Raw genomic sequence first — 14,044 nt, 5'->3', positions numbered from 1 at the left:
GCTTAGTGTGGTATCCACTGTAATGTTTTCTTTCTCATTTATGATTTTGAGTCTTTGCTTCTTTTTACTTAGTCTAGCTAACAGTATATCAATTTTGCTTATCTTTTCAAAACAATAACTCTTAGTTTCATTGTTTTTTTTTCTAATTTTTAAGTCTTCATTTTCATACTAATCTTTGTTATACTTCCTTCTGCTAATACATTCTTCCTAGTGTCTTGAGCAGTAGAATAGCTGGTTCTTATTACTTCTTTGGTACTTGCTTTGGCAGCACATACACTGAAAATTGGAATGATACAGAGAAGATTAGCATGGCCCCCTTTTAAGGATGACACTCAATTTTTGAAGCCTTCCATCATTTTAACTTATATAGCTGTGCTTGTTGTGCTGAGTCACAGGAATTGAACTGGGGTCTCCTGCATTGCAGGTGTATTCTTTACCAGCTGAGCTGCCAAGGAAGCCCCAAATTATACAGTGCTGTATGTCAATTATATCTCAGTAAAACTGGAATAAGAAAAAAATTGCTTGGATTGGTATCATCTTGTAAGAGTGGGACTCACAAACAGAACCAGACATTTGGGAACCTCTCGCTTGGCAGCAGCTAATAAAGCCGGGGTGCTAGGATATGTGCAAAAGCTCTTTCAAGGAATTTTCTTGGAGCCGACTGGAGGGAGAAGGCAAGAGTGGTGTCTATAAGTAGCACTGGTCTCCAGGTGGACTCTCAGTCATCCCCTAGAGCCTGCCATTTTGATGTGGATGTTTCCCAGTTTGTCTATTCTGCTATAATATTTTCTAGATTTTTTTTTCAAAGGGAATTGTTTCGCGTGTGTTCTTTCAAAGAGGAAGAATATTCAGTGTGTTAGAGGATCTCAGGAGCCTCCTATATTGCCATCTTGCTTGACCCTTTACTACATTCTTAGGCATAGTTCTTGTCAAGTCTCTTTAAGACCAACATGAACGTGAAGGCCAGACGACCTCAATTTAACAATAACACTCACGACATCTCTAATAATATTTAAAGACCGACACTGTCCATCTTAAACAAGAGCGGCTGACCAGTTGTACCCAAATGCCCATTACTTACTCACTCATGTGGCCCAGACAAAATGTAATTAGCCTTCTCCCTCCTATAATCCTATGAACCTTAGCTTTACTCCCATTTTTAAGAAATTACTAAGATTCAGTACATGCCCCCTTAGAAGCTCATTCTGATAATTAGCTGGTCACAGCAAGAAACATTTCCTATTCAATCAGTCCATGCATGCTATCTGCTCATGCCAACCTGCTTGAGTGATTTCCCCTCAAAGTTCTTGCTGACCTTGCTTACTCCTCCCTATACAAGAAAAGCTTTTTTTTTTTTTTTTTTTCTGTTTGATTTTGAGATGCTTGCAGATTTCAAGGTCTGAGTGTTCTTCCTTTTACAATAGTCTTTTCAAATAGTTTTTCTTCAGCCAAGTTCAGATATGATTGAACAATATATTTAAAATATAAAGCAAAATAAAAGAAAAAAAACTATGATGTTACAGTTTCATATCCACTGATTAAAAATCCTGCATGTATACATCTTTATTTCATACAAAATCCCATGGGAACGATAGCCACCTTATTAAATTAGTAGATTGTGTTCACAGGAACTATGTAAAAAGGATCATCAATTTGGTAGCATTTCAACTTGCCAGTTGGCTTGGGAGAGTACATATGTGCTAATTTGGTACTCCCTGATGGCTCAGGCAATAATTATTTAATAATGTTAATGTAATATTCTTTTATATAAGAATGCATATATTTATATAAAAATCTAAATTGAGATCTATAGATTTATATTATTTAAGTCTAAATTTATCAAAAAATCTAAAAATTTTCACTTGCTTTTTAAGACTTGGATCATAAAAGGGAACAAATTAGCAATAATAGAAGTGATAAGATGATAAAAGACAGGGCTGATTTTGTCATTTAATAGCTTTACATATTTGTTTCATTAGCAAGAGTTAAAAATAAAGTGAACACTAAGATGGTGATTTTCAAACTATTTTCAATCAAAAGCTTGGGTGCTATGAGTTATCTCTTGTCATAGAGTTCACAAGTATAGGATTTGGTGTCAAATACTCTAGAATTAAATTTGCTGTTGACACCTATTTCTGTAACCTTGAGAACCTGACACAACCTTTTGAGCCTCTGATCGCTCATCTGTGAGATGTGGCATAAACACCACTCTTGTGGGCTATTATGTGGTAAATAGAGATAACTAGGTGCTTAAAATGTTAAAGGTTATTCCTTAAATAAAAGATTATGACAAAAATGTATAATAATCTATCTTTCAGATGTTTTCTACACCCGGACTCAGGACTACAATGAAACTTGAGATTCCAGATTTGAATTTAAGAAGAAAAAGAGGATTTAAGAGATCTATTTTGAAGGTAAGAGACTTGCATTAGACTTCCAGCCCTGACACTAATAAGGTATGTTACTTTGTCCTCTGAAAACCGTATTGTTAAGCTTGTATTAGTAATATGCCCCAGCAAAGTGATGAACGCTGAGGATAATTGTGATGTGTGATAAATCCCTTCCCTCTTGGAGCTTACATTTCCTCATATATAAAATGAATGACTTAAATTTTAAATAGTAATTATTTTATTAAAAGCTCCTATAATTTCTAAATAATGAATACTTTGTCAGAGTGATCTTGGCTTTTTGGTGAACATTCAACTACCATGAAGAAAGGCCAGTCAACTCTATGTACCTAAGACATAAGTCTGCACCTGAGCCTAAGGTAAGGATCTTTGATACTGTATCTTGATTTTGTAAAATGGGGAAAATAAACAACTGGGGCAAAAGTTGGGTTGAGAATATGGAGGACACAGAAGAACACTATGTTAGCATCTCAAGACTCCTCATATTAATCCTAAAATATATTCCAAGTGGGTCTACTTCTCACCATTTCAGCTTCTACCATCCTTGTCCTAATTTCTACTCTCCCTTGACTGTACTACTGTGTAGGCTTGTTGATTTTATTCATTAATCTCTGAGCTACCATTTTGCCTTGTCAATGAAAAATTAATCACTCGATCTATGAAAGAAATGAAAATGTTTATTCGAGCCAAATTTGAAGATTGTAACTCTGGAGGAGCATATCAGAAAGCTCTGAGAACTGTTCCATCTGTTAGAAGTTAAGCCACAGTTACATACTTTTTCTTTTTGAGACAAGGCTGCATGTCAAATGACATAGTATTGACAGTTTACATAATCCAGATCTAACCATCACTGTAATGGGTTATGTGACCCTTTGCAAGATCAAGAAGAAACGCTATCTTTTAACGAACTGTCCTGATGATAGGAGAAAGTTGCTCTTTATGGTTCAACAGGTATTCCTGCCGATGGGGAAATTTTGGTTGATGTACAATGCAGATACATGAAGCACAGTGCAGGGAGAGAGGAGGTCAAAGGGCAGAGGAGAATTTTTATGTTGAAATTTTACTTGACTTTCCATAAAATATGAATTTTATTTCACAGCCTCAACCCCCTACAGTACATTTTAAATGAGTAACCAGAATAGTATTTTAAAAATAATCATGTCCTGCAACTTCCTACCTAAAATCAATTTTTAAGTCTAAATTTAAATTTATATTGTTACAAATTTATTTTATTTCATTTATTTTAATTAATTACTTCATTTATTTATTTTTAATATAAATTTATTTTACTTGGAGGCTAATTACTTTACAATATTGTAGTGGTTTTGCCATACATTGACATGAATCCACCACGGGTGTACACGTGTTCCCCATCCTGAACCCCCCTCCCACCTCCCTCCCCATACCATCCCTCTGGGTCTTCCCACTGCATCAGCCCCGAGCATCCTGTATCATGCATCAAACGTGGACTGGCGCTTCATTTCACATATGATAATATACATGTTTCAATGCCATTTTCCCAACCATCCCACCCTCGCCCTCTCCCACAGAGTCCAAAAGACTGTTCTATACTTCTGTGTCTCTTTTGCTGTCTTACATACAGGGTTATCGTTACCATCTTTCTAAATTCCATATATATGCATTAGTATCTGTATTGGTGTTTTTCTTTCTGACTTACTTCACTCTGTATAATAGGCTCCCCCTAAAATCTTAAATAGCTTTCCAGTGCAATTAAAACAAGAAACAAAACCCCATCAGCCTTTTACGATGTGGCCTTGACTGTGCGTCTCACTCTGGCCTGTCTCACTCCCCTCATTTCCCGAACACCTCAATCCAGTTCAGTTCAGTTGCTCAGTTCTGTCTGACTCTTTGCAATCCCATGGACTGCAGCATGCCAGGCCTCCCAGTCCATCACCAACTCCTGGAATTTACACAAACTCACGCCCATTGAGTCGGTGATGCCATCCAACCATCTCATCCTCTGTTGTTCCCTCCTCCTGCCTTCAATCTTTCCCAGCATCAGGGTCTTTTCCAAGGAGTCAGTTCTTTGCATCAGGTGGCCAAAATATTGGAGCTTCAGCTTCAGCATCAGTCCTTCCAATGACTATGCAGGGCTTATTTCCTTTACTTCATGAGCACAAATATGTTTCTCTTTCTATTCCTAGACCTCAATAATTTCATTCTCCTTTTGGATCTAGGAATAGTGTGTTTGTAAAATATGTATTATAAGCTATTTTAGCAAATCTTTAGTTGGTTGTCTCCTTTTAATGGCTTAGATCTCAGCTTAAACTTTGCTTTCCTTTTGCTGCAGCGTGAAGTAGCTTCCTGGTTGTGAATTCAAAACACTGCAATAGTACGCTTTAGGCAGGTCTAATGTACTAATGACTAATAGTACTAATGTACTATTAGTCAAGGGTCTTCAGATAAGCAGAACCAGTAGGATAGACGTAGATGCAGATGTAAATGTAGAAAGAGAGGCAGAGGCAGAGATTAGAGATAGAGATATGTTATTACAGGAATTGGCTCAGACTGCTTTGGAGGCCAAGGAGTCCCATAATCTGCCATGATCTTCAGTGCAAGCTGGAGCACCAGGAGAACCACAGGTGTATTTCAGTCGGTGGGAAGAGCTGAGAGCCAGGGTCCACTGGTGTAGGTACCAGGGTTAAGAGTGTAGAGATCCCGGAGCTCCAGTCCTTGAGGGAAGAAGAGGATGGATGTCCAGGCTCAGAAAGAGAAAGATAAGTTGCCCTTTTCCCATTGTTTGCTTCTATTTGGGCCGTCAAGGACTGGATGGTGGCCACCCACACTGGTGAGGACCGATCGTCTTTCCTCACTCTACTGATTCAGATTTGATCTCTTTTGAAAACGCCAGCTTCCTAGGCATCCCTTAGCCTAGTCAGGCTAATACCTGAAACTCATCATCACAGTGGCTGTTTTACTTACTTATGTATCGTTTGTTCCCATTACACCCACATAAAATACATACTGAAAATGTACATTCTAAGTTATCTGTTTTATTGGAGTAGAGTTTATTTACAAGGTTTGTGTCAGCTTCAGTTAAACAGGAAAGTGATTGAATTACACAGAAGCATAGATTCCTTCTTTTTCAGAGTCTTTTCTCAAATTGGTTATTGAAAAACATTAAGTAGAGTTCCCTGTGCTACACAGTAGATTCTTGTTCGTTGTCTATCTTATATACAGCAGTGTGTGCCTGTTCATCCCAACCTCCTAATTTACCCCTGCCTGACCTTGTTTCCCTTCTGATAAACATGCATTTGTTTTTTATATCTGTAAGTCTGTTTCTGTTCTGTAAATAAGTTCATTTGTATCATTTTAAAAATTAGACATCACATATGAGTGATATCATATGATACTCACCTTTCTGTGTCTGACTTTTCACTTAGTATGATAATCTTCAGGTTCATCAATGGCATTATTTCATTCTTTGAGTAATATTCAATTGTATATATACACCACATTATTCTTTATCCATTCCTCTGTCAACAGAAATTTGTTGCTCGGCTATTGGAACACTAGAATGCGTGAATTTTTTCAGATCATAGTTTTCTCTAGGTATAAGCCAAGGAATGGCATTGCAGGATCATATGGTAGTTCTATTGCTGAGGAACCTATTTTTAAGGAACCTACATTCTCTTCTGCATAGTGGCTGTACCAATTTACATTCCCACAAACAATGTAGAACCATTGCTTTTCTCTATGCCTTCTCCAGAATTTCTTGTTTATACACTTTTTGATGATGGTCACTCGGACCTGTGGGCTTCCCTCATAGCTCAGTTGGTAAAGAATCCACCTGCAATGCAGGCAATCATAGTTTGATGCCTTGGTCGGGAAGATCTGCTGGAGAAGGGATAAGCTATCCACTACAGTTTTCTTGGCCTTACCTTGTGACTCAGTTGGTAAAGAATCCGCCTGCAATGCAGAAGATCCCAGTTGAATTTCTGGGTTGTGAAGATCCCCTGGATAAGGGAAAGGCTACCCACTCCAGTTTTCTGGCCTAGAAAATTTAATGGACTGTAGAGTCCATGGGGTCACAAAGAGTTGGACACAACTGAGTGACTTTCAGTTTCATTTTCATTCTAACCTGCGTGAGGTGATAGTTCATTGTAGTTCTGATCTGCATTTACCTGATAGTAATGTTGAGCATCTCTTCACGTGCTTTTTGGCCATCCATATGTGTCTTCTTTGTAGAAATGTCTATTTAGATCTTCTGCCCATTTTTAATTTTTTTTTGGGGGGGGGGATCTTTTTGACCAGAGCTGTGTGGGTTTTTTTCTAGGCTCTCTATTATGTTCTGTTGATCTCTGTTTCTGTGCCAGTACCTTACTGTTTTGATGACTGGAGCCTTGTAGTATAGTCTGAAGTTAGAGCATCTGATTCTTCCAGCTCCATTTTTCTTCCTCAAGATTGCTTTGGCTGTTCAGGATCTTTTGTGTTTCCATATAAATTATTTTGTTCTTGTTGTTGTTCTACATTTGTGAAAAAAAAATGAAGGGATTGCACTGAATCTGTAGATTGCTTTGGGTAATATGATATTTTGACTGTATTGATTCTTCCAATCCAAGAACATGGTATATCTTTCCATCTATTTGAGTCACCTTCAGTTTCTTTCATTTCAGTCTTACAGTTTTCAGAGTATAGGTCTTTGTCTCCTTATTACAGGTTTGTTCCTAGGTATTTTATTCTTTTTGATGTGATGATAAATGGGATTGTTTCTTTAATATCTCTTTCTGATCTTTCATAGTAAGTGTATAGAAACACAAGAGAATTCTGTGCATTAATTTTGTTCCTGAAACTTTACCAAATTCATTGATGAGCTCTAGTAGTTTGCTGGTAGCATATTTAGGACTTTCTATGTAGAGTATCATGTCATCTGCATGATAAAAGTTTGACTTCTTTTCTAATTTGGATTCCTTCTATTTCTTTTCTGATTGCTGAAAGTGTAAATTCTATGACATCAGGGTCTCCTTAGATTTATTTACTGCTGCATCCCAAATGTCTAATATCACCTCTCATAAATACCAAATGCTTGATAAATATTACAGGTAAATGGTATTAGAGAGAGTGACAATAAAGGGATGGAATGCAAAATCTCCATATTATGTATATTTATATTGTACATTTATACTCTCAGTTTCACTGGAGTTGTATTCATGTTTTAGAACTTGAAATACACTTTTTAATGTTCATGGGTAAAAATGAAAAATAATCTATATCTAAAAGTAAGATGCTTTTAACCTGTAATATTAATATATGAGTTCTGATACAATATTAAAAACACAGATGATGTTATTTTCACCAAATCACACAGGGATTTTAAAGATCACTGTTAAAAAAGTGATGAAAAAAGCATTGGATTTGAGCTTCTAATAAGTTCAAATGACTGTTTCAAAATGAATGCAGCAGAATATTATTTTAAAGTACTTCCCTTACTGTAATTAATCAGTTCACTTCAGTCACTCAGTCATGTCCAACTCTTTGTGACCCCATGAATCACAGCATGCCAGGCCTCCCTGTCGATCACCAACTCCCAGAGTTCACTGAGACTCACGTCCATCGAGTCAGTGATGCCATCCAGCCATCTCATCCTCTGTTGTCCCCTTCTCCTCCTGCCCCCAGTCCCTCCCAGCATCAGAGTCTTTTCCAATGAGTCAACTTTTCGCATGAGGTGGCCAAAGTATTGGAGTTTCAGCTTTAGCATCATTCCTTCCAAAGAAATCCCAGGGCTGATCTCCTTCGGAATGGACTGGTTGGATCTCCTTGCAGTCCAAGGGACTCTCAAGAGTCTTCTCCAACACCACAGTTCAAAAGCATCAATTCTTCGGCGCTCAGCCTTCTTCACAGTCCAACTCTCACATCCATACATGACCACAGGAAAAACCATAGCCTTGACTAGACGAACCTGTCTTGAAAAAGTAATGTCTCTGCTTTTGAATATGCTATCTAGGTTGGTCATAACTTTCCTTCCAAGGAGTAAGCGTCTTTTAATTTCATGGCTGCAGTCACCATCTGCTGTGATTTTGGAGTCCAAAAAAATAAAGCCTGACACTGTTTCCACTGTTTCCCCATCTATTTCCCATGAAGTGATGGGACCAGATGCCATGATCTTCGTTTTCTGAATGTTGAGCTTTAAGCCAACTTTTTCACTCTCCACTTTCACTTTCATCAAGAGGCTCTTTAGTTCCTCTTCACTTTCTGCCATAAGGGTGGTGTCATCTGTATATCTGAGGTTATTGACATTTCTCCTGGCAATCTTGATTCCAGCTTGTGTTTCTTCCAGTCCAGCGTTTCTCATGATGTACTCTGCATATAAGTTAAATAAGCTGGGTGACAATATACAGCCTTGATGTACTCCTTTTCCTATTTGGAACCAGTCTGTTGTTCCATGTCCAGTTCTAACTGTTGCTTCCTGACCTGCATACAAATTTCTCAAGAGGCAGATCAATTTTAAAAAAAATAAAAATATGCTTCTTTTCACAAAAAATAATAATATCTTTGTATAATTTTCCAGTGTATTCACGTGTCTATTTATGAATTCAGGACCAATAGTTTGCATGAAATAATTTTTGACAAAGTAGTGTTTTTAAAAAATAGGAAAACTTAATTTAACCCTTAGGTAAGTAAATTTTATTATATGAAAAATTCACATACATACAAAGTGAATTTGTAAAATTTAATTTTATAAAGTAAAATTTATTAATCCTTATTTGAGAACATTTTTCTAAATTTTTTAGATATTTGAGATAATTTGTTATGAAATAAAGACTTTCTCATTAATGAGTATTGAAAAAGGCAATAATATAAATAGTATCTCTCCACTTTTATAGATAAATCTTCACTGTACATATTTAACTATGTTCCACAATAGTTGAAGGAGAAAATGAACTCAAACTAAAAATTAAATTGCAGTATAAAATAAGAAATTGTTTTAAAATAAAGCCATATTGTTACTGAAAAGTTTACTTTCTTCCCAACCCAAAGCAAACTGAATTAAATTTAGCAGTATAATATGATGTTGTTTTTAGTTTATTTATGTTTTATGGTAAACATTTCCAATAAACCATATGGTTATGCAGTTAATTTCTTAGGTTGTGCCTATTGTGCCAAACTGTTTTTTCTTTTTAACTGAATTTGTTCCTCATTCTAATCAAATAGTATGTCAATCCAAAACATAGATAAATAAATCCAAAACTGATTTAGAGGAGTATTGAGAAGGGACTGAAAATCACTCTGTAGTCCTTTGAGAATAAAATATGACAAATACTTGTAGAAATGTGAGTGACTTCTTTAACTGATGATTTCACTATAAATTAGTGAACTACATGTTCATCAAAACATAGCATTGAGCTTCTGTTTTGTAAAGTCAAAATGGAAATTTTTAATTTAATTTGGCCAAAGAATTTTTACATAATAAAACAGATTTATTGTGTATTTAATATCTGGCCCATTTATTCCAGGAGTTCTATTAAAGACATAAACATGTTTTCATGATTTAGAGTGTAGAATTCCTGGACAAAAAAGAAAATATATCTATTCTAAGTACATTTTATTCAAAACAATATGTGTCAATATCTGTCATAAAATAAATCTCTTTATATTACTAATTGGTATTGGAAGACTAGTGAAAATTTAAGGAAAAACATTTTCCCAAGGCAGAAATCAACACTATTTCTTTATAGAAAAAGACAAACTGAAGTTTTTTCTTTAGTTTTTATTTTATTTAGCTATGTTATTTTCCTCATCTCTCATTTTTTTTCTTCTTACTTTTTCCTAGAAATGGATACAGCTGAATACAGGCTCTAATAATGGTTGCAATACAATTAAAACTAAAACTACAGTGATCCAAAAGTTTTACAGAATGAGACCATAGATGTTTGGAAATTGGCTCATTACTCATTTTCTTCTATTGACCAATTCCTCAGTGCTTTAAATAGACATCCTGTAGTGGTTCAGAGCCCCTGATGCTGCATAGCACAGCTTCGAATGAGCATAAATTGAAAACCTCACTTGACTTCACAGTTTAATAGATATAAAAGGAGTATAACTGTAGCCACAGAGTTGGATTACTATATTGCTCAATTGCTTTGTCTACCAGAAGGCAACTTGTTTGGTGACTAACAATGAAGCAGTTCCTGGCACATAAAAATTAGGTGCTCATGCTCACACTTAGGTTCATTGGTTTAAGGACCAAATAGCCAAGAAAACTATGAATGCATAGACTGTTAAGTTGAAGTAAGAAAGTCAGTTGCTAAGTGGAAAAGATCAGGTGTTAGAGGAGTCATTCCAAGTCTTTTCAGTCAATTTGCATGTCATTCATATTCTGTTATTTTCATGCACTGCTGCTGCTGCTGCTAAGTCGCTTCAGTCGTGTCCGACTCTGTGCGACCCCATAGAAGGCAGCCCACTAGGCTCCTCTGTCCCTGGGATCCTCCAGGCAAGAATACTGGAGTGGGTTGCCATTTCCTTCTCCAATGCATTAAAGTGAAAAGAGAAAATGAAGTCGCTCAATCGTGCCCGACTCTTAGCGACCCCATGGACTGCAGCCTACCAGGTTCCTCCGTCCATCGGATTTTTTCATGCACTACATGCCCTATTATAACTTACCAAGGATCTTGCTTTTTCCAAATTCATGATATTACAGATACTTAAACTTGGAGATGAAAAATTGGGACAGATGGTCATTCAATCAGTATGCAAAATAAGAAATGTTCAATATAATAAGAGCCAGAGTACCTGCCAGAAGCTCATACTCTAGCATTCTCCAAGTTGACTGGATACAAAGAATAATAAAATGCTAATTGCACTATAATACCAATTACACTAATTAAAACAAAATAGCAATATCAACAACAAATATCAAAAGCAACAAGGAAACATGCCCAGAATCTAATATTAGAAGTGCTGATAAATGTGATTTTTCAAAAGGTTATAAAATGTGAAGATATTTTGAGTGATGATGTGTGAAATGGAGGCTTGAGGGTGAAGCTATTCTTATTCCCTTTTAGAAACCTGAATGATTTCATATCTTATAGGCTGAACTAACCCCGCAATTTAGGCCGAGTGAATTTCATGAATGCCAAGTCAGCAGACAGTGTTTCCAGGGACAACATGTTGTTCCTTATATCCAAAAGGCATAAAATACGGATTAACTTAATGTGCCACCAGATAATATTAGATGGTCTTCTTGAGTAGAATGTCAAAAACATTTTCCAAGTGTATAAATTACTCTTTTCATGAACATAATTTTATAAATATGTGTATTAATTTTTTAGTTTTCCTGTGGTAACACCAACATAAATGCAGCATTAAACACAGAAGAAGTATAATGGGCCAAAAGAGTTAAAAATAAGATTCAGAGATTTCTCCCAGCAATAGATGTCAAATGAATGAACAGGAAGATAAATACCTAGAAAAATCTCAAAACATGTGAACGACAACATATTTATGAAGTTTAGTGGGAAGTATACTTATGATTTTATCTAATTTTAATTCTGTCAAAGCATTAAGAAGTTTAAAGTAGTATAGTTTATAAATGAATTAAATAAGAAAATATATATTAAAGAGAAGTATGAGAAAAATTATCTGAATATAAGGTAAGACTGACTTCAGTTTTATTCTCATGTTAGCCTCTTGATACCTATCCTAGAGCAGAGAACCTGGTTTCCCATACTTGAACTTCTGACTACAGAATTGTGAACTAACACACCACCAAGTGTGTGGCCATTTGTTATGTAACGGTGGTTTACAAATACAACAAGAATTCAGTGTCTTCGCGTATCTCTCAGAGTCAGATCTGGTGTTTCTTAAGAGCCCACAGGCTCCTAGGTGACCCGGTCCATCATTCCTAGAGCTCTCATGCACAGGAGCATCACTACAGCCAGCCCTCCCACGTGCTCTCCAGCCTACAGGGACTCCTTGCCATTCCTTGAAGTTCCATGAACATGCAAGTGTATTCCAATGCCAGACCTTTTCATTCGTTCTTCTCACACCCTACAATGCTCTTTCTGAAATAGTTGTATGGTTTACTCCTTCTCTGGCTTCCCTGGTGACTCAAACAGTAAAGAGTCTGCCTGCAGTGCAGGAGACCCAGGTTCAATCCCTGGGTAGGGAAGATCCCTGGAGAAGGAAATGGTAACTCACTCCATATTCTTGCCAGGAGAATCCCATAGGCAGAGGATCCTGGCAGGACAGACGATCCAGTTGATGGGATCCCAAAGAGCTGGACAGGACTGAGCGACTAACTTTCACTTTACGTCTTCACCAGTTGTAGGTCTTCCTCAAGCGCAACCTCTCGCTGAGACCTTGTCTAGCCAAAGATGTGGTTACAGCTCCTTTCCCGCCTTCAACACACTGTATTCCCCTTCATTTAATATAAAGGTGATAAACTACTGTTGACCATTGAGCAACAGGGGTTTGAACCACACAGGTTCACTTATATGCACATTTGTTTTCAATAATTACCTATCAATACTATAGTACTACATGATCTGATTTGGTTGAATCAATGGATACAGAACTGTCAGTATGGAAGCCTGGCTGTTGACTTATATATGGATTGCTGACTACGTACAGGGTCAACATCCCTAACTGCTGTGTTGTTCAAGTTTATTGTTTATCTGTAGGCACTATAAAAACACTTTCCTGCTTCATCAGTTCAGTTTAGTTGCTCAGTCATGTCCGACTCTTTGAGACCCCATGGATTGCAGCACGTCAGGCCTCCCTGTCCATCGCCAACAAAGGGATATCTTTTTCCTATGTTAACTGATGGGTCCCTAATTCCTGTAAAAAAGATCAAGCATACAGAAAGCATTCAATTCATATTTGCATTAAAAATGGAAAAAAAAATTTTTTTCTATTGTGAATTTTGGTATCCTTAGGGATGATAGAAGCCTGGGATGATAGAAGGTTAAATAGAGGTTGCAGCTCTCATAACTGGATTAGGGATCTACCATTTAGAATTTCACTGCCAAATTTTATACCCACTCAATGTAGTCTAGGAAGTCTTTATTGAACTTCTAACCAAGCTTGTTTAGAGCTTATAAACAAGTTATCCTAATTATTATCATAATTATTGCTAATAAATGCTAGAATAAAGCACTTCCTCGCAGCTCAGTGGTAAAGAGTCCACCTGTCAATGAAGGAGATGCAAGAGTTTTGGGCTCAATCCCTGGGTCAGGAAGACAGGGCAACCCACTCCAGTATTCTTGCCAGGAAAATCTCATGGACAGAGGAGCCTTGTGGTCGCAAACAGTTGGACATGACTGAGCACACAGGCACTAGAATGAATAAAGATCAGTAGATAAGTTTCAAAATTATTCAGATAAATTATATTAATATGAACCCCACAATAATGAGTTTTCCCATATCCTTAAAATGTTTTAACTCTAATCAGTGAGCAATATAGGTTGAACAATTCCAGAGCACTAACATTCAAGTACAATTTGAAACTTGAAATTCATTACAACCAAAGTTGATCTGTGACACAGATTCTCTCTTCTACTTGTACCTTACTGCCTAGCTACCTAGCTTTATGGTAGATTAAAAAAAAAAAAATCTAAGGAACCATTGGATAATTGCATGAGTAGATGATTTTTTTCATTTGTTTCCCCCTTTGCCAA

At 36.6% G+C, this 14,044-nt stretch overlaps 1 long non-coding RNA gene and 1 other non-coding gene across 2 annotated transcripts in view; both read left to right on the top strand.

Moving 5' to 3' along the window:
- The first annotated feature begins 252 nt into the window (after positions 1 to 252).
- On the top strand, positions 253 to 359 carry LOC129642529 (U6 spliceosomal RNA). Its single transcript, XR_008709796.1, has one exon. It is a non-coding gene; the product is annotated as a U6 spliceosomal RNA (small nuclear RNA).
- Positions 360 to 2,314: 1,955 nt separating this feature from the next.
- The window catches only part of LOC129642301 (uncharacterized), a 49,821-nt gene continuing 38,091 nt past the window's right edge, over positions 2,315 to 14,044 (top strand). Inside the window, exons 1-2 of the long non-coding RNA XR_008709604.1 lie at positions 2,315 to 2,414; positions 2,674 to 2,767. This is a non-coding gene — a long non-coding RNA (uncharacterized LOC129642301). The remainder of the gene's footprint in view (positions 2,415 to 2,673; positions 2,768 to 14,044) is intronic.

Source organism: Bubalus kerabau, chromosome 1 (genome assembly GCF_029407905.1).
Source record: "Bubalus kerabau isolate K-KA32 ecotype Philippines breed swamp buffalo chromosome 1, PCC_UOA_SB_1v2, whole genome shotgun sequence".
In the NCBI taxonomy this organism is placed as follows: Eukaryota; Metazoa; Chordata; class Mammalia; order Artiodactyla; family Bovidae; genus Bubalus; species Bubalus kerabau.
Note: the sequence above shows the minus strand (reverse complement) of the source record. Positions and strands in the feature narration are given on the sequence as shown.